The 23,988-nt window shown below is 39.6% G+C and overlaps 1 long non-coding RNA gene across 1 annotated transcript; it reads right to left on the minus strand.

Annotated features, from left to right (window-relative positions):
• Positions 1-375: 375 nt before the first annotated feature.
• LOC107807575 (uncharacterized) lies at positions 376-13,035 on the minus strand. Its single transcript, XR_001652919.2, has 3 exons — positions 12,536-13,035; positions 8,040-8,102; positions 376-589 (listed from the first exon to the last, which is right to left on the minus strand). It is a non-coding gene; the product is annotated as an uncharacterized LOC107807575 (long non-coding RNA).
• Positions 13,036-23,988: the final 10,953 nt, after the last annotated feature.

Below are 23,988 nucleotides of genomic sequence, written 5' to 3' on the forward strand. Positions count from 1 at the left end.
ATGCCGTATTCTACACATGTTTTTCGTGTACAGATCCAAGTACTTCGACTCAACCATACTACCCTTGAGGCGAGGCGATTCTCTAGAGACTTCGAGGTATATCTGTCGCGTCCACAGACCGAGGAGTCCCTTTCCATTATCTCTTATAGTTTTAGTGTCACGACCCGGATTTTTCACCCTCGAGAGCCGTGATAGCACCTACTAATGTGAGCTAGGCAAGCCGACCATTGAACAAATAAGCTTTTTAACCATTTTATGTTCTTTAAAAGTTATAAAGAAATAACGTGTAAACAACGGAAATTTAAAATAAGCGAAAGAAAAGCAATAGAGTAACTGATCATGTAACTAATACAACTGTTTAAACCTTAACCACCCATAACTAGTGTCATAGTGTCACAAACGATCTAAGATTTACTATATACAAAGTCCGGAAAATAAACGATACACAGTTTCTGAATTAAGGAAATGAAACAGGGATAAAGGAATAGAGGGAGACGCTAGGGCCTGCGGGCACCTGCATGTGTACCTTGGATCTACGCGTGGACTGAAAGTAGCCACCCAATCTACGGTCCAGAAGCTGCTCCGGAATCTGCACATAGTGCAGAGTGTAGTATCAGCACAACCGACCCCATGTGCTGGTAAGTGCCTAGCCTAACCTCGGCAAAGTAGTGACAAGGCTAGGACCAGACTACCACATAAACCTATGCAATTCAACTATATACAACGGAAAAGAAGAACAGGAATAACAGTCAAGTATGGGAGGGGGTAACATGCTGCGGGGACATCGAATAATAGCAGAAGAACAACAAATAAATATGAGGATCACCACAGTTCAATTGAAAATAGGAAGGGGGGATCATGCTGCGGGGTACAACAAGTGTCAACAGGAAATCAGCAATTAAAAGTAGAGAAACTGTAACTCAGTTATCAATAAAAATCAGGAAATCGAAGACAAGTGTACGGCATCACCCTTCGTGCTTTAACACTCTCTCACCAAAACAATACACGGCATCACCCTTCGTGCTTTAACACTCTCTCACCAAAACAATACACGACATCACCCTTCGTGCTTTACACTCTTCCTCACCCAAGCAACAATCACAAGGCAAATAGGGTAAGGGAATCTATAACATCAAAATAAAATCAAGTAATAACAGAAAATCAGTAAACAAACGTAAAGGACAACATAATTCGATTATCAGCAAGAATCAGGAAAATCAAGGACAAGTGCACGGCATCACCCTTCGTGCTTTTACTCTCGTCCTCACCATAAATATCAATATAAACTGCACGACATCACCCTTCATTCTTTTACTCTCATCCTCACCATAAAATCAATATAATAGAACGGAATGGTACATCGTGCGGCACAGCATCACCCTTCATGCTTTACACTCTTTCCTCACAAATCATACACAGCAACACCCTTTGTACTTTAACAGTCTTCCTCACCCAAACAACAATCACAAAAAATAGGGCAAGGGAATAAATAAAACTACAATAACAATCCCGACAAGGGAAAATAGTTCAACAATCAAGTCCCAGCAAGGGAACAACATCGTAAGAAGCATCAACATCCCGGTAAGGGAGATAATATTAGAAGCAACAAATTCCCGGCAAGAGAGATAATACAATCACTCTCTTCTCTTTTTCACTTTTACTTCCCAACTCACTTCACAACTTTGAGCCAATGCTCTAAAAGGTTGAATTTCCACTTATACTTTCACATTTCATTGTACATCTTGAGCCTACGCTCCTCAATGTTCAAATGCCACAATTACTTCCACAAACTTTGCCGAATAATATAAATCATCATCAAAGCATGAATAATACAACGAAGCCATAATAATCACAATGTAAGACTCACAGACATGCTTGACACCAACGTATAGATACTCGTCACCATGCCTATACGTCGTACTAGACAAACACCACATAGCAAATAGGACTCGACTCCTAATCCTTCAAGCTAAGGTTAAACCAAACACTTACCTAGATGCCATGAACACAATTCAAGTGTCTACTATCGCTTTACCTCTTGATTCCACCACCAATTCGCTCGTATCTAGCCACAAGTTACTTAATTACATCAATAAATGCTAAATGAATCAATTCTAATGCATGAAAATAAGTTTTCCAAAATTTTACCCAAAAAAGTCAAAAATCGTCTCGGGCCCACATGGTCAAAACCCGAGGTTCGAACCAAAACCCGATTACCCATTTCCCCATGAATCTAAATATATAATTTGTTTTGAAATCGGACCCCAAATGGAGGTCCAAATCCCCAATTTTTGAAAAACCTAGGTTATACCCAAAATACCCAATTTCCCCCATGAAAATCATTGATTTTGAGTTGAAATCATGTTAAAAGATGTTAATGATTGAAGGAAACGAGTTAAAATTGACTTACAATCGATTTGTAAGAAGAGTTACTCTTGAAAAATCGCCCTAGGGAGTTGGTGTTTTGAAAAGATGTGAAAAATGATTGATTTTCGGCTAAGTATAAAAGTTGCAGGACGCAGATGTGGGAATTACGAACTGGGGTTCGCAATTGCAAATTGTGAACCCCGACCTCTGCTATGTTGGGAAATGCGAAGGGGCTCTCGCAATTGCAAGATGGGAAATGCGAACCAAAGATCGCATTTGCGATAACAGGTTCAAGGGGGCATATCGCATTTCCGAAGGGAGTCTCACATTTGCGAGATGGAGCTGGCCTGGGCTTCTTTCGCAATTGCGACAAGGCCCTCGCATTTGCGAGTCAGGCTTCGCAAATGCGAAGCCTGCAGGCCTGCTATGCACAACTGAAAATCTGCAATTTCCTCAAGTCTAAAATCAACCCCGTGGCCTATCCAAAACTCACCCGAGCCCTTGGGGCTCCAAACCAGACATGTACACCAATCCAAAAACATCATACTGACACGCTCGTACATTTAAATCACTAAAATAAAATCAACAACTATGAATTTAGCATCAAAATCATGAAATTTCCTTATGAACTTCAATTTCCAATTTTTCTCAAAAATGATCTGATTCACGTCGTTTCAAGTTTGTTTCTTACCAAACTTCACAGACTTATCTTAATTCATATATAAGACCTGTACCGAGCGCCAAAACCAAAATATAGGCCCGATACTATCAAGTTCTAATCACAATTCATTTCTAAATCTCATAATTAATTTCAAAAAATAATTTCTTTCAAAAATTCATTTCTCAGGCTTGCGACCTCGGAATTCGATTCCGGGCATACGCCCAAGTCCCATATTTTCCTACGGACCCTCCGAGACCGTCAAATCATGGGTCCGGATCCGTTTACCCAAAATGTTGACCGAAGTAAACTTAAAATTATTTTATAGTCAAAATTTATTATTTTTCACAGAGTTCTACAAAATGGCTTTCCGGCTACGCACCCGGACTGCGCACACAAATTGAGGTGAGACTAAAAGAGGTTTTTAAAGCCTCGGAACGCAGAATTCGTTTTAAAAACAAGTGATGACCTTTTGGGTCATCATATTTTCCACCTCTAAAACAACCGTTTGCCCTTGAACGGACATAAGAAGGAAGTACCTGAGTTGGGGAAAAGATGGGGATAATGGCTTCGTATATCAGACTCAGACTCCTAGTTCGATGCCTCAGCGGGCTGGCCTCACCACTGAACACGAACAGAAGGAAAACTCTTCGATCTCAACTGACGAACCTGCCGGTCTTGAATAGCTACCGGCTCCTCCTCATAAGACAAGTCCCTGTCCAATTGGATAGTGCTGAAATCTAACATGTGGGATGGATCGTCGTGATATTTTCGAAACATGGACACATGAAACACTGGATGGACGGCTGATAGGCTCGGCGGCAATGCGAGTCTATAAGCCACCTCTCCCACTCGATCAAGAATCTCAAACGGGCCAATGAACCTAGGGCTAAGCTTGCCCTTCTTCCCAAATCTCATCATGCCCTTCATAGGCGACACTCGAAGTAATACCAGCCCGCCGACCATGAAAGCCAAATCTCGAACTTTGTGGTCGGCATAGCTCTATTGCCTGGACTGAGCTGTACGAAGCCTATCCTGAATAACACCGACCTTGTCCAAGGCATCCTGAACTAGATCCGTACCCAACAATCGAGCCTTTCCTGGCTCAAACTATCCTACCGGCGACCGACACCGCCTACTATATAAAGCCTCATAAGGAGCCATCTGGATACTCAACTGGTAGCTATTGTTGTAGGTAAACTCCGCTAAAGGAAAAAATTGATCCCAAGAGCCTCCAAAGTCAATGACACAAGCTCGGAGCATATCCACCAAAATCTGAATGGTCTGCTCAGACTGCCCGTCCGTTTGAGGATGAAATGTTGTGCTTAACTCAACCTGCGTGCCCAACTCTCGCTGAACTGCTCTCCAGCAAGGTGAGGTAAAGTGCGTACCTCGGTCCAAAATGATAGACTCGGGCACACCATGAATGCGAACAATCTCCCGAATATAGATCTCAGCTAACCTCTCGGAAGAATATGAGACTGCCACAGGAATGAATGTGCTGACTTGGTCAGCCTATCAACAATAACCCACACTGCATCGAACTTCCTCTAAGTCCGTGGGAGTCCAACAACAAAATCCATAGTGACCCGCTCCCACTTCCACTTAGGAATCTCAATCTTCTTGAACAACCCACCGGGCTTCTAATGCTCGTACTTAACCTGCTGATGGTTCAAACACCGAGCCATATGTGCAACGATATCCTTCTTCATTCTTCTCCACCAATAATGTTGCCGCAAATGCTGATACATCTTAGCGGCACTCGGATGAATAGAGTACCGGGAACTATGGGCCGCCTCTAAAATCAACTATCGAAGCCCATCCACATTAGGCACACAAACTCGACCATGCAACCTCAAAACTCCATCATCTCCTAAGGTAACCTAATTGGCACCTCCGTGCTGCACCGTGTCTCTATGGACACACAAATGGGGATCATCATACTATCGATCTCATATATGCTCCAATATAGAAGAACGAGCTACTGTGCAAGATAACACACGGATAGGCTCAGAAACATCCAACCTCACAAATTGATTGGCCAAATCCTGAACATCCAAAGCAAGCGATCTCTCACCGACCGGAATATAAGCAAGACTGCCCATACTGGCTGACTTCCTACTCAAAGCATCGGCCACCACATTGGCCTTTCCCGGATGATATAAGATGGTGATATCATAGTACTTCAATAACTCCAACCACCTTCTCTGCCTCAAATTCAACTCCTTTTGCTTAAACAAATACTAAAGACTCTTGTGATCCTTGAAAGAGCTCACTCACATGCCACGCCATACAGATAATGCCTCCAAATCTTCAATGCGTAAACAATGGCTGCCAACTCCAAATCATGAACCAGATAGTTCTTCTTATGAATCTTCAACTGCCATGAAGCATAGGCAATGACCTTGCCATCCTGCATCAACACCGCACCAAGTCCAATGCGAGATGCATCACAATAAATTGGATAAGGCCCTGAACCTGTGGGAAAAACTAATATCGGTGTCGTAGTCAGAGCTGTCTTGAGCTTCTGAAAGCTCGCTTCACACTTATCCGACCACCTGAATTGGGCACCCTTCTGGGTCAACCTAGTCATCGGGGTTGCGATAGATGAAAACCCCTCCACAAACTGACGATAGTAGCCTGCCAATCCCAAGAAACTCCGAATATCTATAGTTGATGCTGGTCTAGGCCAATTCTTGACGGCCTTAATCTTCTTCGGATCAACCTGAATACCCTCTGCGGATACAACATGACTTAGGAATGCAACTGAACTCAACCAGAACTCACATTTCGAAAACTTGGCATAAAACTGACTATCCCTCACACTCTGAAGAACCACTCTAAGATGTTGCTCGTGCTCCTCCCGACTACGAGAATAGATCAAAATCTCATCAATGAAGACTATCACGAACAAATCCAAGTAAGGCTTGAACACTCGGTTCATCAACTCCATAAAAGTTGTTGGGGCAATTGTTAACCCGAATGACATCACTAGGAATTCATAATGCCCGTACCGAGTGTGGAAAGCTGTCTTAGGGATATCAGATGCCCTAATCCTCAACTGATGGTAGCCAGATCTCAAGTCAATCTTCGAAAATACCTTGGCACCCTGAAGCTGATCGAAAAAATCATAAATCCTTGGCAATGGATACTTATTCTTGATTGTAACCTTGTTCAACTGCCCGTAATCAATACACATTCTCATTGATCCATCCTTCTTCTTAACAAACAACACCGGCGCACCCCAAGGAAAAAAAACAAGGTCTAATGAAACCCTTCTCATGCAAGTCTTGCAACTGCTCCTTCAACTCTTTCCACTCAGGCGGGGCCATGCGATACGGGGGGATAGAAATGGGCTGAGTGTCCGGAGCCAAATCAATGCAAAAGTCAATATCCTTATTGGGTGGCATACCCGGCAGGTCTGAAGGGAATACCTTAGGAAACTCACGAACAACGGGCACATAATCAATAGAAGAAACCTCAGCACTAGAATCACGTACATAGGCCAAATAGGCCAACCACCCCTTCTAGACCATACACCGAGCCTTCATATACGAGATAACACTACAGGTAGAATGACTAGGAGTCCCTCTCCACTCTAATCGAGGTAAACCCGGTAAGGCTAAGGTCACAGTCTTGGCATGACAGTCCAAGATAGCGTGGTAAGGTGATAACCAATCCATCCCCAATATGACATCGAAATCAACCATGTCCAGAAGAAGCAAATCTACATGAGTCTTAAGACCTCCAATCACAACTACACACAAACGATGGACTCGATCTACTACAATAAAATCACCCACCGATGTAGACACATAAGCAGGAGCACTCAAAGAATCAATAGGCATGACCAGATATGGTGCAAAATAAGATGACACATACGAGTATGTAGATTCTGGATCAAATAAAATCGAAGCATCTCTACTACAAACCAGAACAGTACTTGTATCTCTACCTCTATTATCTCTACCTACACCTCTAACTGACTGAGCAGGATGAACGAGTCCCTCAATGAACCTCCTCACTCTCTCTCACTGGGAAATATAAGAAGAGCATGATGGGTCAAATCATTAAAACTGGTCTTGTACTGAGTAACAATCATAGAACTCTGCTGGAATCACACAAACTACCTCGGGTAGATCTCTCTCCGAGTGATGGGGAGAAACTTCTCCAGAAATAGCTGAGTAAACTGCTCCCCAATCAAAGCTGGTGATCTAGCCAGTCTGGCCAAATAATAGTCTCTCCACCAAGTCTTGGCAGGCCCAGACAAGCGAAAATTAGCAAAATCGACCCCATTGGTCTCCACTATCCCCATGTTCCGAAGAACCTCATGACAGCTATCCTAATAATCCTGGGGATTCTCAGAAGATGAACCGCTGAAAGTAGTAGTGAAGAGCTGGGTGAAACCTATCCAACCTCCGCAAAGCCTCCGAGGATGTAGCTGATCTAACATTGGTCTGTGTTGCTATTTGGTTGAAGAAGCGGTACGTGACCTCACCATTCGTGAAAGGACAAGAGTAGAGGTTTCAATTTAGCATTGAGAGAACAAAATCACACGACAGGAAAGAATAGATGTGAAGTTTTTCCTAACTCTGTAGCCTCTGTGGGATAAATACGGACGTCTCCGTACCGATCCCTCAGACTCTACTAAGCTTGTCTGTGAACTGTGAGACCATGTAACCTAGAGCTCTGATACCAACTTGTCACGACCCGGATTTTACACCCTAGAGAGTTGTGATGGTTCCTACTAATGTAAGCTAGGCAAGCAATAACATGTAAACAATGAAAATTTAAAATAAGCGAAAGAAAAGCAATAGAGTATCTGATCATGTAACTAATACAATTGTTTAAGCCCTAACCACCCAGAACTGGTGTCATAGTGTCACAGACAATCTAAGAATACTACATACAAAGTTCGAAAAATAAATGATATATTGTTTCTGAATTAAGGAAATGAAACAGGGATAAAGGGATAGAGAGAGATGCCAGGGCCTGCGGATGCCTGCATGTATACCTTGGATCTCCGTGTGGACTGAAGGTAGCAACCTAATCTATGGTCCAGAAGCTACTCCAGAATCTGCACAAAGTCCAGAGTGTAGTATCAGCACAATCGACCCCATGTGCTAGTAAGTGCCTAGCCTAACCTCGGCGAAGTAGTGACAAGGCGAGGACCAAAATACCACATAAAACTGTGCAACTCAACTATATACAGTGGAAAAGAATAACAGGAATAACAGTCAAGTATGGGAGGGGGTAACATGATGCGGGGACATCGAATAATAGCAGAAGAACAACAAATAAATATGAGGATCACCACAGTTCAATTGAAAATAGGAAGGGGGGATCATGCTGCGGGGTACAACAAGTGTCAACAGGAAATCAACAATTAAATATAGAGAAACCGTAACTCAGTTATCAATAAAAATTAGGAAATCGAAAACAAGTGCACGGAATCACCCTTCGTGCTTTAACACTCTCTCACCAAAATAATACACAACATCACCCTTCGTGCTTTACACTCTTCCTCACCCAAGCAACAATCACAAGGCAAATAGGGTAAGGGAATCTATAACATCAAAATAAAATCAAGTAACAACAGAAAATTAGTAAACAAACGTAAAGGACAACATAACTCGATTATCAGCAAGAATCAGGAAAATCAAGGACAAGTGCACAACATCACCCTTCGTGCTTTTACTCTCGTCCTCACCATAAGAATCAATATAAACTGCACGGCATCACCCTTCGTACTTTTACTCTCATTCTCACCATAAAATCAATATAATACGCATGGAATGGTACATCGTGCGGCACGACATCACCCTTCGTGCTTTACACTCTTTCCTTACAAATCATATACGGCATCACCCTTCGTGCTTTAATACCCTTCCTCACCCAAACAACAATCACAAACAATAGGGCAAGAGAATAAATGAAACTATAATAAGAATCCTGGCAAGGGAACAATAGTTCAACAATCAAGTCCCGACAAGGGAACAACATCGTAAGAAGCATCAACATCCCGACAAGGGAGATAACATTAAAAGCAACAAATTCCTGGCAAAGGAGATAATACAATGTTTCTCTTCTCTTTTTCACTTTTAGTTCCCAACTCACTTCACAACTTTGAGCCAATGCTCTAAAAGGTTCTATTTCCACTTATACTTTCACATTTCATTGTACAACTTGAGACAACACTCCTCAATGTTCAAATATCATAATTACTTCCACAAACTTTGCCCAATAATAGAAATCATCATCAAAGCATGAATAATACAACGAAGCCATAATAATCACAATGTAAGACTCACAGGGATGCTTGACACTAATGTATAGATACTCGTCACCAGGCCTATACATCGTACTCGACAAACACCACATAGCAAATAGGACTCGACTCTTAATCCTTCAAGATAAGGTTAGACCAAACACTTACCTCGATGCCACGAACACAATTCAAGTCTCTACTATCGCTTTACCTCTTGATTCCACCACCAATTTGCTCGTATCTAGCCACAAGTTACTTAATTACATCAATAAATTCTAAATGAATCAATTCTAATGCATGAAAATAAGTTTTCCAAAATTTTACCCAAAAAGTCAAAAATTGCCTCGGGGCCACATGGTCAAAACCCGAGGTTCGAACCAAAACCCGATTACCCATTTCCCCACGAGCCCAAATATATAATTTGTTTTGAAATCGGACCCCAAATGGAGGTCAAAATCCCCAATTTTTGAAAAACCTAGGTTCTACCCAAAACACCCAATTCCCCCCATAAAAATCATTGATTTTGAGTTGAAATCATGTTAAAAGATGTTAATGATTGAAGGAAATGAGTTAAAATTGACATACAATTGATTTGGAAGAAGTGTTGCTCTTGAAAAATCGCCCTAGGGAGTTTGTGTTTTGAAAAGATGTGAAAAATGATTGATTTTCGGCTAAGTATAAAAGTTGCAGGTCGCGGATGTGGGAATTGCGAACAGGGGTTCGTAATTGTGAACCCCGACCTCTGCTAAGTTGGGAAATGCGAAGGGGCTCTCGCAATTGCGAGATGGGAAATGCGAACCAAATATCGCATTTGCGATAACAGGCCCAAGAGGACATATCGCATTTGCGAAGGGTGTCTCGCATTTGCGAAATGGAGCTGGCCTGGGCTTCTTTCGCAATTGCGACAAGACCCTAGCACTTGCGATATCGGATTTGCAATCCAGGATTCGCAAATGCGAAGCTTGCATGCCTGCTATGCACAACTGAAAACTACAATTTCCTCAAGTCTAAAATCCACCCCGTGGCCTATCCAAAACTCACCTGATCCCTTGGGGCTCCAGACCAAACATGTACACCAATCCCAAAATATCATACGGACTCGTTCGTGCATTCAAATCACTAAAATAACATCAATAACTATTAATTTAGCATCAAAATCATGAAATTTCCTTATGAACTTCAATTTCCAATTTTTCTCAAAAATGATCTGATTCACGTCGTTTCAAGTCCGTTTCTTACCAAACCTCACAGACTTATCTTAATTCACATATAACACCTATACTGGGCGCCAGAACCAAAATACGGGCCTGATACCATCAAGTTCTAATCACAATTCCTTTCCAAATCGCATAATTAATTTCATAAAACAATTTCTTTCGAAAATTCATTTCCCGGGCTTGGGACCTCGGAATTTGATTTCGGGCATACGCCCAAGTCCCATATTTTCCTACGGACCCTTCGGGACCGTCAAATCACGGATCTGGGTCCTTTTACCCAAAATGTTGACCGAAGTCAACTTAATTTATTTTATAGTCCAAATTTATTATTTTTCACATATTTCTATAAAATGGCTTTCCGGCTACGCGCACGGACTATGAACGCAAATTAAGGTAAGACTAAAAAAGGGTTTTAAAGCCTCGGAACGTAGAATTCATTTTAAAAACAAGTGATGACCTTTTGGGTTATCACATTTAGCCCTTATGTATTTATTTTGATTTGGACATTCTGGAGTTAGATCACAATATAGTATCCATAGCTTGTGATTTCATGAGATTCCGGATTTTGGAAGTTGTCTAGTTTGAGAGTTTATATTTGTATATGCCGAGCGGCATTTTAAACTTTCATTATGTTTATTTCTGCAGTTTTTATTAGTTTTATCTGTTGTTCCCTTTTTCCACAAATTGTTAGGCTTACCTAATCGAAAAGACTAGGTGCCATCACAACAGTTCATGGAGGGAGAACTGGGGCCGTGACAATTCATTATCGCCACTTGGCATAATTATTGGTGTCCCAAGTAACCAATTTATTTTAAATCCCAAACCGAGGAAAATTGACTCTATTTTTTGATCCGCGAACACAGAAAACCGGGTAAGGAATTCTGGTAACCCGGGAGAAGGCGTTAGGCATTGGTTTTAGCACGGTCGCTCAACTATTAATAATTGGCCTAATTATCTGCTTAATTGCGTGTTTTAAATCTATTGTGCATTTTTAACTTTAGTGCCGCTTTTATTTATTTATGGATTTATTTCTGGAACAAGTCATGATTGTCGTACACTTGTCGTTTTGGTACATATTACAAGCCGCATCACATGAAATGCACCCGCGATTTACAACATGTTCATTTTTTATTATTGTTTGAAGTTATGGTCAAGTCACATAAAACGCACTCCCGAATTGGGGATTGCGTATCATGACTATGGCACGGGAACCGTACCCATAGTCACGATAATTTTATTAATCGCGCCTAAAGCAAGCTACGATGTTCATGAGTTATTTTCCTTCTTTGAGGTTACTATAAAGTCATAAGGTATGGATATTATTGTGGAGGAAATAAAGTGAATTAATTATGAATGAGTAGACTAGCTTCGTGTGTTTGAAAAAAATTGGATCGGCACATGAATAAATAGGAACGTTGTTGTTTCTCTTCTTTTTTTATTGGCTTTTGGCAGATATATATCTAATTTGGCCTAAACTCGCAAACTAAATTGCACATCCAATCCAGTTTCTGATTTTTACAAGACAAACCAAATGGCCAAATTGGCATAACTAATGAACAAAGGTTCCAAGGAAAAATAATGATTCACTACTTCTTATTTTTTTTAGCTATCAAACAAGAACTAAAAGATTTTTAGAGTTATATCTAATGCTCATGAAATTAGAATTGAAATAGGAGATTCAGACAACAATATACCAACTAAAACGATTCTGGCAAACCTAGTGTAAATCAAACCGATGCACAATTTAAACAGATATTTCATGAAGAAATGAAATTAATTACTGCAAATCAAGTCACTATTATTATCATTGTAAAATAAACAAACAAATATTCCGGAGATGGGTTGTTTATGCAAGTGATTAACAATGGAATTTTTAATTGTACATAGATAACATCACAGAATGAACAAGGGATGGAGGCAGCTTTATTGATCTAATATGCTGAATTTCAGATGATTAAACGCACACGTAGTGTGAAAGATCAAATATAAGGTTGTATAGAAATGTACAGATGGACATGAACATACCTAAATGCCAAAAAAACTAGAGTTTAGCAGCCTTTTGAAACAACCAAATCAACAACAACAAGCATGAATTTGAGCTTTGACGGCTTGTGCAAACCCAGAAAAGAGGAAGTTGATTTTTTGAAACTTCAGTAATTAATACCCTTTTTAATGTTCTTTGAAATTCAGTTTTCAAAAACCAGAAAAATAGTATTGAAGACCTCTTGAATCAACCACTACGACTGATTATTTTGAGTAAAAAAAAGGTCAGCTGAAACTTTACTCTTTTTTTGTGTTTTTCCCCTCAATTTGAAGCTGAAAATTACAGATCTAATAAGGAAATTTTTGAATTTCAAATTTGTTTTCAGATGCATTTAGGTGTGTAGCCCAATGTATGAGTATGGGTGAGAAGATAAGAAATAAGAAGGGGATAGGAGAGGGGTGCAACGACTAGGGTTAGTTTGAGGGAGGGGATCTAATTTTCTCTTTTTTGAGATGGTGATGGTGCCCGTTGTTAGATTTTTTTAGGGGGGGAGTCTAAATTAGGTCCTTTTAAGGTTTTGGGAAGGTGGTGTTTTAAAGGGGGAATCCGTTTGGGCCTGGTATTTGCGCCCTAAAATTGGGCCAATTTGAAACAAGAGTAAAATTTGATCTTTCAAAAAATAGCTACCTTACTACTAATTAAATTTGTTTTACCAAAATGACCTAATTAGCATTTTAACTCATTAAATAAACTAATTGATTAAAGCTAATGTATATTTTTGTGACTTTCATGTATTAATCTAACAATTAAAGAGTAATTAATTCCTAAAATATAAATTAATGTTAAAATGGCATGAAATGAAAATTTGACAATTTTTATGATTTTTTTATGATTTAAAATATTAAACATGCATGAAAATGCAACTAAATGCATACAATCAATTTTAAAAAAAATCCTAAAATTTTATAAATTCAAAAACAAATAGGAAAAAACCATTTTTTGTGGATTTTGTAAGAATGTTTTCTGTAGGGCAAAAATTAGGTGCTCACACCGAATAATATTTTTTTCCTTTTAGAGTAAATTAGGAATTTAGGGAATAAAATGGAGGAAACTTGATGAACCTAGGCGCCCTTGACGTGTTTGATAGTAGCATATTTATGCTTTGGCATGTGTAGTATCTTCCTTATGATTTGAAATTATTGATGATACCTTGCTTGATTGGTTTGCATGTCTTGTGACACCTATGTCTCATTTATTTGACTATTGTTCACTTTGTGCTTAATGCTTAATATCTCGTGCCTCCGTGAATACTTGCATTTATTGAGAGTCGGAATGGACTGTCCTTAGTGAATCATGTGCCATGTCTGCTGAGGTTTTTGTGTAGTCCATGTATTGTACTTATATCTAGAACTTGTCCGGGATGTGAGTTGAAGTGAAATTTTAGGTGATGCTCGGTTTGAGAAATTATTTTAGACTTTCTTTGATCTTTTTGAGCTTAATTACTTATCACAAATAAAATCTACCCCTAGTTAAACCTTTTGAGCTTACAGACTTTTATTTGGCACCCACATTACAAGCCTATACCCTGTTTTTTCTTAATTGACATTGTTTTGATCCTTTTATCTCTTAAAGCACTTTAATTGTGAAATGAGCACTTGAAGAAGTAAGGAGGGAATGTGGGGTGGATTTTGAGTGAAACCAATGAAAGAAAGAAGAGTGAACTTATTTTGTAAAATAATACACCACTACCGGAAGTTGAAAAAAAACAAATAAAAAACAAAAAACAAAAAACAAAATGTAGATAAATAAGTATCTTTATTTTTTCTAGTGGAGTGTAAATGACGGTAGTGCTCAAAGAAAAATGGAATATTTTTTGGGTTAATATTATTTGTCAAATTGAAGTGGATTGAAGAATTTGTGCTTAAGTTATTTGGTGAGGTGTTAAAGTGCTTAGCAGGGTGAACCACTATTCCTATATATATCCTACTCATTCCTTAGCCCACATTACAACCACAAAAAGTCCTAATTGATCTTAGATCGAGCGAGCTTACATTAGTAGAGATTTATATTAAGGGCAAGCCTATGGTACCTATTGTGTGCATGTGACTTCTTTGTGAGAGTGTATTTCTTTTATATACAAGTGAATCCTTAAACTAAATTTGATCATGAGATTCGACTCTCTTGTTCTTGTTGTGAGGGGAAATGGTTTTATAAGGGATAGGTAACATTATTAGCTTTCTCTATGATGTTGGGTGTTCAAGCCATGAGTATATTGTGGCATTGAGTCGGTTTTGTGAGGCTAGGATTGTTATGAGCATGGTGTCTTTGCTTGAATATTTTTGAAGTATGGCATAAGTTAAAGGGAAGTGTGTGGTGATTGCCTATGCTAGAGTTTAATTATTGCTATCAACCATGGTTATAAATGTAGAGTGCTCAAATATAATGTTATTTGTTGGTCGAGGACGAGAAACGTTTAAGTGTGGGGTGTTGATGTTTGGCTTAATATATGCATATTTTAATGTATATTTCCTCATATTTTGCTCATGTCTCGGAGATTTGAGATGTACAATATAATGATTTGTGCTAATTTGTGGTATTTTTATGTGTAGGAATCATTTGGATGCAATTTGGGATGAAAGTGCATGAATTGGAGCTAAAATCGGACGAGAAGGCAAAAGTGCGAATTTGAGGGTCACAAGCATCGTGGGGCGCTACCTGTGGCGCTCAAAATAGAATGATAAAAAGTTAAGTGCCAGGGCTAGCGTCCCACGCTGCCCTGGACGCTCAAAATGTGAACATGTCCTATTTCTCCCGGGACTTAGTTAATTCGGTCCTACACGGTCCCAACACGTATAAAAGAGGTCCTAAACCTATTTTTGAGGGGGAAACACTTTTTTAGAGAACTTTTGACGAAGGGAGAGCACAAAGCCGCTGTGGAGGCTGAGTATCATATTTTTGTCCACCAAACTTAGTAATTTTTATGTTTATTTATATGATTTGTTGTTTGACTACCATGTCTATGTGGAGCTAAACTTCAACTTCTAGGGTTGTGGTTCTTTCATGACTATTGTTATTCGAATATTGATTTTGATTTCTTAGTTTATCGTATTGGTATATTTATTCAATCCTGTGCTTAATTATTTGATTACTTGATCACAAATTGAATACTATCTACGAATCTAGAATTGAACTCGAAAGTGGAAATTCTAGATTGCATATAGGATTGAGTAAAGCAAGTTCTTAAGCGTCAGGGAATGGATCCGCGGTTAGGATAGACATATACCTAATTGCCTTGCTTGGTTGATGTACGGGAATTATCAATGCGTTCTTGTTAGTTCTAATTCCATAAACATATAGGCTTTAGGTTAGCTTGAATAGGCGAGTAAGAACTTGACAGATTCTTATGAGCGATATTAACCCTGTCAACCAATAAGCTAGATAAATTAGTTAGTCAATTTAGTTGAAGAATACAATAGGAATATTAGATTGCCCATAACCCTAGATCGTTTTCATAACATTGATAACATAAAAATCTGCTCTTTCTCTATTCAAAGTTCATTATTTATTTTTCTTTATTTTAATTAGTTTAAAATCAAATACTTCAAGTTTTAATTCTCGTTTAGATAGTTATGATAGTTTAATTTAGTTAATAGTTAATCATAAGTCCTCGTGGGTTCGACATCCGACTTTAAGTCACTTTATTACTTGATGACCGCGTATACTTGCGTCTGCATTTGGTCGCAACAAAATCCAACAATCCATTCAATTACGAGTCTAACCATACTTGTTTCATACAAATCTGACTCCGAATCGATATTCAAAACCAATTAATCACTTTAGAAAAGTTTTGTCAAAAAACCCCAATTTATATTGTTAAATCCCACGGTTTGATGTTAAATCTTGTGATGGATTCATGTAAATCTCTTGGATATATGTTAGAATCACTTACCCCTATCTTGTAGATGAAAGTTTATGTTGAAACCCTTCAAACCCGAGCTCCTAAGTCTCTAAAGTGGTAAAGCATTAAATAAAAGTCCAAAAGTCCAGCTTGTATACTACAACAACATCTTATCTCCCACAGTGGTGACCGTACTTTTCCTAGTGTGGTCCGCACTTCCAAGTCCTATGACCGCAATCCAAATTGTGCGGCCGCACATCAGCATCAACTACACTACCAGTATTCAGTATATTGACCATAACTTTCTTTACAAATGTCCAAATTGTGAACTATTTGATTTTCTGGAAAATAGACTCAAAGAGCTACAACTTTCATTTGGATCATCTTCAAATTCCTGATAGATTAAGTGATACAAACTTCCTAAGCTAGACCATCAAACCTGTGAATCCCCCCCCCCCACGGTCTGCACAATTTCTAATTCCTCCGCACTCTAGGAGTTTGTGTAACAACCCGACCGGTTGTATCATGAGTTACCACTCTGTTTCCCAATTTCTGCTTCTTATCGCATTTTTCAGATGTATTATGTATTACCGGGTTGGTTGCCTCGGGTTCGGAGAGGTTTTGGTAAGGTTTGAGACACTTAGTCTCTTTTGAGTAAACTTTAGTTGGAAAAGTCAATTGGATATTGACTTATGCGAAAAGGGCTTGGATGTGATTTGATGGTTCGAATAGCTACGGGAGATGATTTGAGATTTAAGAGTGTGATCGGAATGTGTTTTGGAGGTCCGAAGTAGATTTAGGCTTGATTGGCGAAATGGGAATTTTGGCATTTTCCTGTTGATAGGTGAGATTTTGATATAAGGGTCCAAATGGAATTCCGGGAGTTGCAGTAGGTCCGTTGTGTCATTTGGAATGTGTGTGCAAAATTTCAGGTCATTCGGACGTGGTTTGATAGACTTTTTGATCAAAAGTGGAATTTGGAAGTTTTTGGAATTCTTAGGCTTGAATTCGATGGGATTCGGTTGTTTTGATGTTGTTTGAGGTGTTTGAAGATTGGTATAAGTTTGGATGGTGGTATATGACTTGTTCGTGCTTTTGGTTGAGGTCACGGGGGCCTCGGGGTGATTTCAAATGGTTGACAGAAGATTTTGACAGAAGATTTTGGCAGAGATGGAGCCGCAGATGTGGCAAAGAGGTAAGTCACCTGGAATCACAGAAGCGGTTGCTGGAGCGCATCTGCGCGGAGTCTTGTCGCAGATGCGAAAATGGGCCTTTAAGTGGAAATCGCAGATGCGGTGGGTTAGACCACAGGTGCGGAATCCCTGGGTCAGAAAGTATATAAACCCTCCTTTGTGATTTTCAGCTTTCTTCACCATTTTAAAATCGATTTTGGAGCTTTTGGGGGGATTTTGGAGAAGGAATCAGAGGGAACTTCATTGAGGTAAGATTTTTTTATCATAAAACTCGTTCCTATGGTGTTATTTCATTGATTAGGCTTGAAATTTATGGAAATTGTGGGTAAATATTGAAGAAACTGGGGCTTGAGATTGGAGACCTTTGAGTAAGGGTTTGAGGAGTTATTTGTAGTTGGATTTTGGTACTTTTGATATGGATGAACTCGTGGGAAGATAAGGAGTTTATGTCACGACACAACTTTCCCTCTATTTGGGTATCGTGATGGCACCTAGTCTTAGGGACTAGGTAAGTCTAACTCATACTGAAATACCACAATAATAAATGAAATTTAATAGTCTTGAAGCAGAAATCTTTACGAAATTTATAATTCCCAAAACCCAGTATACAAGTCATAAGCTCTACAGAGTTAGCTACCACTTCTAAATATAACTGTTTGGAAAAGAGTGAAAACAATTGAATAAAAGTAAGAAGGTGACTCCGAAGCCTGCAAACACAGCAGCAGGTTTACCTTGAGTCTCCTCAGCAATGATCTTCACAACTACTAATGATCGATACCTGGATCTGCACAACCAAAATGTGCAGAAGAGTAGCATGAGCACACCACAGCGGTGCCTAGTAAGTATCAAGATTAACCTCGGTGAAGTAGTGACGAGGAACAGTCAAGACACCTACCGGTCCAATAAATTGTACAAATATAGGAACAATGGAAACATGATGTATACATAAAGACTACAATCACAGTAAGGGAAGAAAACAACAAGTAACAACGGAAATACCAAAATAATGACATAGAAGAGCGGGCGAAAACACAAACCCAAATCCTAAATTCACAATATAGTAAAGGTAAGCAATAACTCAGGTCCTACGACAGTATTCATATCAGGTCTTATCCAACAATTTCCACGAAGTACTGAATCTCGGACAAATTACAGCTCACGAGTCCCAGTACCTGAAATCTAACACTTGGCATCCTGTGCCCCCATCAAACCTCATGGTCATGCTGACATCTCACTTGCTAACTAGAGCCACTACATATATAACAAGTAAACAAGGGTGTGCATCTATACTCAGCAAAATCAGGAGGACTTCACATCCAATCGGAGTGTTCAACTACGTGTATGCTTGTGCAAGTGCTTTAACATAGTTCCTACCGGCTAATAAGCATAAGGAAAAGAACGAACAACACGTAAGATGTTTCCTCACAACTTCCACGAGATAAAGCTCAAACAGGCATACCACAACACAATATCAAACAACAAGAATTCCCCTAGGCCATCACAATCAATCCCTGACATAGCCCACCTTGTCTCGTCACGTGTGCAAATAATAACATAATAGGTGCCTGCCTTATTTTGCCACACGTGCATTATAATGTTCCCACCTTGTCTCGCCACATGAGCAACCCACATATAAGCATATATATACATACCCCGCCTTGTCACGCCGCATGTGCAATATATCAATAGCAGCAATAGCACGGCAAAAACCTCGTGCAACCCCATAACAACAATCGCACGACAGAAACCTCGTGCATCACAATATCAACAACTGCACGGTAGAAACCTCGTGCACTACCACAACAAGTACAACAGCAACAATGACAATATATACAAGAACATGACAAGTAAATCAACTCAAGAACTTTCGATCATAAGGAGACGGTAAAACTAGCTCACAAGGAATAACCACAATAAAGAATACTAAGCGTAATAAGAACGGCTCAACAATGGAGAAAATAATATGAAGCAACGATCCCACAATATATAATTCAACAACAAGGAAGCTAACACGAATCAAATAATTCCAAATAAGAAAATGTCAACTAAATATAGGATATCTAAACTTCTTTTAAGGTTGGGCAATTTATGAAGAATATACAACAATTTCAATTAAGAATGAGCAGCGGGAAGATAATCATAACCTCAATTAAGACTAAACAATTACTGGGGAGATAATAATAATTTCCAATAAAAATGAGCAGTTATGAAAGATAGCATAACAATAGAAGAGGTAAAAATCTTCAGTTAAGCAAAATAAGAGTCAAATAGGCAATAAGAATGAATCATGAGCAATTAATTCCATTTAAAGCATATAGAGGTGAAACTAGTAAGTGAAAAACTCAAGCATATCAAGTCCAAATTCATACACAGTGAATATAAGGACCTAAGAACCCTAAAAGGACAATTTTTCCACAAATAAGTCCGAGCACTCACTCATCACCTCGCGTACACAAACTACAATCAACATAGCAGACTCAAATCCTAAGGGAAAGTCCCCCACACAAGGTTAGGCAAGATACTTACCTCAAAAATGACAAACTGATACTCTAAAATGCACTTCTCGGGTGAAAAGAGCTCCAGACAGCTCAAATCTAACCAAATTAACTTCAAAGCACAAATAAAACACATAAGATACTATTCTGGATCATAAAGTCTCAATCTTTAATAAAATATAAAAAATTGGTACAAAAGCCGACCCCCCAGGCCCACACCTCGGAACCCGACAAATTTTAGAAAAACCGAATATCCATTCCGATACGAGTTCAACCATACAGTGATACCATTTGGTCCCTTAAATCATGATTTTTCATTTTAGGTATTTTCTTCCAAAACCAACATTTTTTCCAACCCAAAACACAAATTAAATGATGAAAATGAAGATAAAATCGTGGAATATGTTAGATTCTAGATGAAGAACACTTACCCAATCAATTTGTGTGAAGAACTCTCAAAGAATCACTCAAAACCTAGCTCCACAAGTCAAGATATGAATAAAATGGTCTAACCCTCGATTAGGGAATATATTCCGCCTGCCCAGGGGTTGTTCTTCGCATTCGCAACCCTTCTCTCGCGTTCGCGATGAGTAAATTCCTCGTCAGCGATTTCCAAACTCATTCCAGACAACCTTTAATATAATGGCCATAACTTTTTGCGCACAACTCCAAATGACAAATGGTTTGATGTTCAAAAGTCATTTTATATTGCGAGATATAAGCTTCCAAAGTCAACCCTGTGCAACAGAGATTTTCGAACTCTTCCCGGATAGCCTATAGTGTAACTACCATAACTCTTTGTACACAAATCTAAATGCCAATTAATTTATATTTATGAAAACCAGACACAATGGGATACAACTTTTATTTTTGAATCATCTCCAAATTCCTTATAGATTGTGAGATATAAACCTCCGAAGTCAGACCTGTGCAACCGCGATTTCTTTCGCGAACGCGAAGAACAAGCTTCCAGAAGCCAAATTCTTCTTCGTGAATGCGAAAGGCTCCTCGCAAACACGAAGAATAACACCAGATATAAGATAATCAGCATCCAAAGTAGCCCAAAATGATCTGAAACACACCCGAGTCCCCCCGGGACCCTATCTAAACACACACACAAGTCATATAACCTAACACAGACTTGCTTGAGGTCTCAAATCATATCAAACAATGCCGAAACGATGAATCACATCATGAATCGAACTATAAACTTCCAAATCTTCCAACTTCGAAAACTTGTGCCGAAACCTATCAAATCAACCCGGAATGATGCCAAATTTTGCAGACAAGTCGAAAATGACATAACGGAGCTGATCCAACTCTCGGAATCGCATTCCGACCTCGATATCACAAAATTCAACTATGGGTCAAATTTCTCCACTTTCCAAACTTCTACTTTTCCAACTTTTGCCGAAACACCTCAAATTACCATCGAACCTCCAAATCCAAATTCGGACGCACACCTAAGTCCAAAATCACCATACGAAGTTGTTGAGTTCACCCAAAACCCATTCCGGGATTGTTTACTCAAAAGTCCAATTCCAGTCAAATTTTCACTGTTTAAACTTCCAAAACTAGATTCCTTCTTCCAATTTGACTCTGAATCATCCGTTAACTGAATTCAACCGTGCACGCTGGTCGATACACATATTATGAAGTTGTTCCAGACCTTATGCCATTGAATAGAGCTTAATTTCTCAAAACAATCGATCCGGTCATTACAATTTATTAATGTAACTTTTATCAGATTCCGAGACGTGGAACCCGGGGGTCGGGTATTGGTTAATTTCGGGATTGGTGTTGTAATTTGATTTCCTTCGACTGGGATTTATTTCCTTAGAATATTTTGATGATTATGTTCTGATTTTCGCTAGATTTGGAGCATCCGGAGGCTGATTCGGAAGGCAAGGGCATCACAGACTAGAGTTTGGACAGGATAGAGGTGAGTAATGATTGTAAATGTTGTCTTGAGTGTATGAAACCCCGGATTTCACATCGTTATGTTATTTCGAGGTGACGCACATGCTAGATGACGAGCATGGGGTCGTGCACTATTGGGGATTGTGACTTAGTCCATCCCGAATGACTGTTTTACTGCGTATTTGATTGAAAACTGTTTGCTATCATCATGTTTTGGGCTGAATACCATATTTGGGCCTCGTGCCAACTGTTTTGGACCCTTAGGGTTTTTTTACTACCATTCCTCACTGTTTTGACTTTATATTTGTACTCAGTCATGCTATATTCTACTATTTTTATAGCTCAGCCATGTTTACTTTGTTTGACATCTTAAGTGATAGTTTGAGTTGAGTATCATATTTTATTGTGCCCGAGTGGCTTTTAGAGATTTCTAACTGAGTAGGGCCGATGACCTGTGTTGTGAGGTTAATATGGGATCGGGCTGCATGCCGCTAGCAATATTGTGTTGATTCATGATTATGAGGTCAAGGGCCTGAGTTGTACACCACAAGGTGGCTTGATATGAGGCCGAGAGCCTGTTTGATTATGCCACGAGATGGCTTGTTATTGCGATGTGGCCTAAGGGGCCCCTCCCAAAGTCTATACACCTCTAGTGAGCGCGGGTACTAGTGTGAGATGTGTTATAGCCCAAGGAGCTAATGGTGTTCCATGCTATTGCCCGAAGGGCTGATACGAGTGATTGTGAGATAGCTTGAGGGGCTGATTCTGTTGCTACTTTGCCTGAGGGGCTGGTTTTACGTGTTTACTTTTTTCTTACTGCTTTTCATTCACTTATTTAACTGTTTAAAGATGTTTTAAAGAAGCTTATATTGAACTAAGGTATTTTTACAGGTTTTCACTATTTTATTGCATGGTATTGGTTTTACACTACCTCTTTGTAGCATTTTGTTGTGTTCTATGTGTTTTTTTATCGCTTAGCTGCCTTTACTTTTATTACTCACTGAGTTGGTGTACTCACATTACTCCGTACACCCTGTGTGCAGATTCAAGAGACTCGGGTCCCGCTAGCGAGGGCTGATTGTTTCCAGCAGGTTGTTCAGAGTTCACTAGGTAGGTGCTCGGCGTTCACGGCCTAGTGCTTCTCCCTCTTCTCTTACTTTCAATTGTTTTAGTTTTGTATTAGACTGCGTAGTCTCCTTAATACTCTTAGACAGATGTTTAGATGCTCATGATTGGTGATACCCCGATGTCGGGATGTGTTTATTTCCGCACTTGTTCTATGTCATTGTATTTTGGGGTTTATCACTTATTTATGACTTAAATTGAATTATTATAACTTTTTAAATGGATTGGGGGTTTGTGTCGGCTAGCTTTGTTTCACGATAGGTGCCATTATGGCCGGGTTCGAATTTAGGGTCGTGACAAGTTGGTATTAGAGCCTAGGTTACATAGGTCTCACGAGTCATGAGCAGGTTTCGTAGAGTCTCGTGGATCGGTATGGAGACATCTGTATTTATCCTCGGGAGGCTACAGAACCTTTAGAAAAACTTCATATTCTTAAAATTATTGTCGTGCAAATCTATTGATCCGAGTACTAAACTTTTGTTATTTTATTCTCTCACAGATGGTGAGGACACGAGCGACTGGTCAAGACAGATGACCACCAGTACCACCAACTATGGCTACTAGGGGCCGAGGATGCGGTCGAGCCCATGGTAGGGGTATAGGTGTAGCCCCCACCACAGCTAGGGCAGCACCTGCAAATCCACTAGCCACCCCAGTTCATGATCATGTCCTAGTTGTGGACGCTCTAGCAGCACTAGATCAGGCACCAGCTGTGCCTATTGTGATTTCGGGTCTTCAAGAGGCCCTGGCTCAGATTCTATTAGTATGCACTAGCCTAGCTCAGGCGGTCTCAGTTACCACAGCCGCAACTACTTCTCAGGCCGGGGGAGGCACTCAGACTCCCGCCACTCGCACACCTAAGT

This window comes from Nicotiana tabacum, chromosome 6 (assembly GCF_000715075.1).
Source record: "Nicotiana tabacum cultivar K326 chromosome 6, ASM71507v2, whole genome shotgun sequence".
NCBI classification, from domain to species: Eukaryota; Viridiplantae; Streptophyta; class Magnoliopsida; order Solanales; family Solanaceae; genus Nicotiana; species Nicotiana tabacum.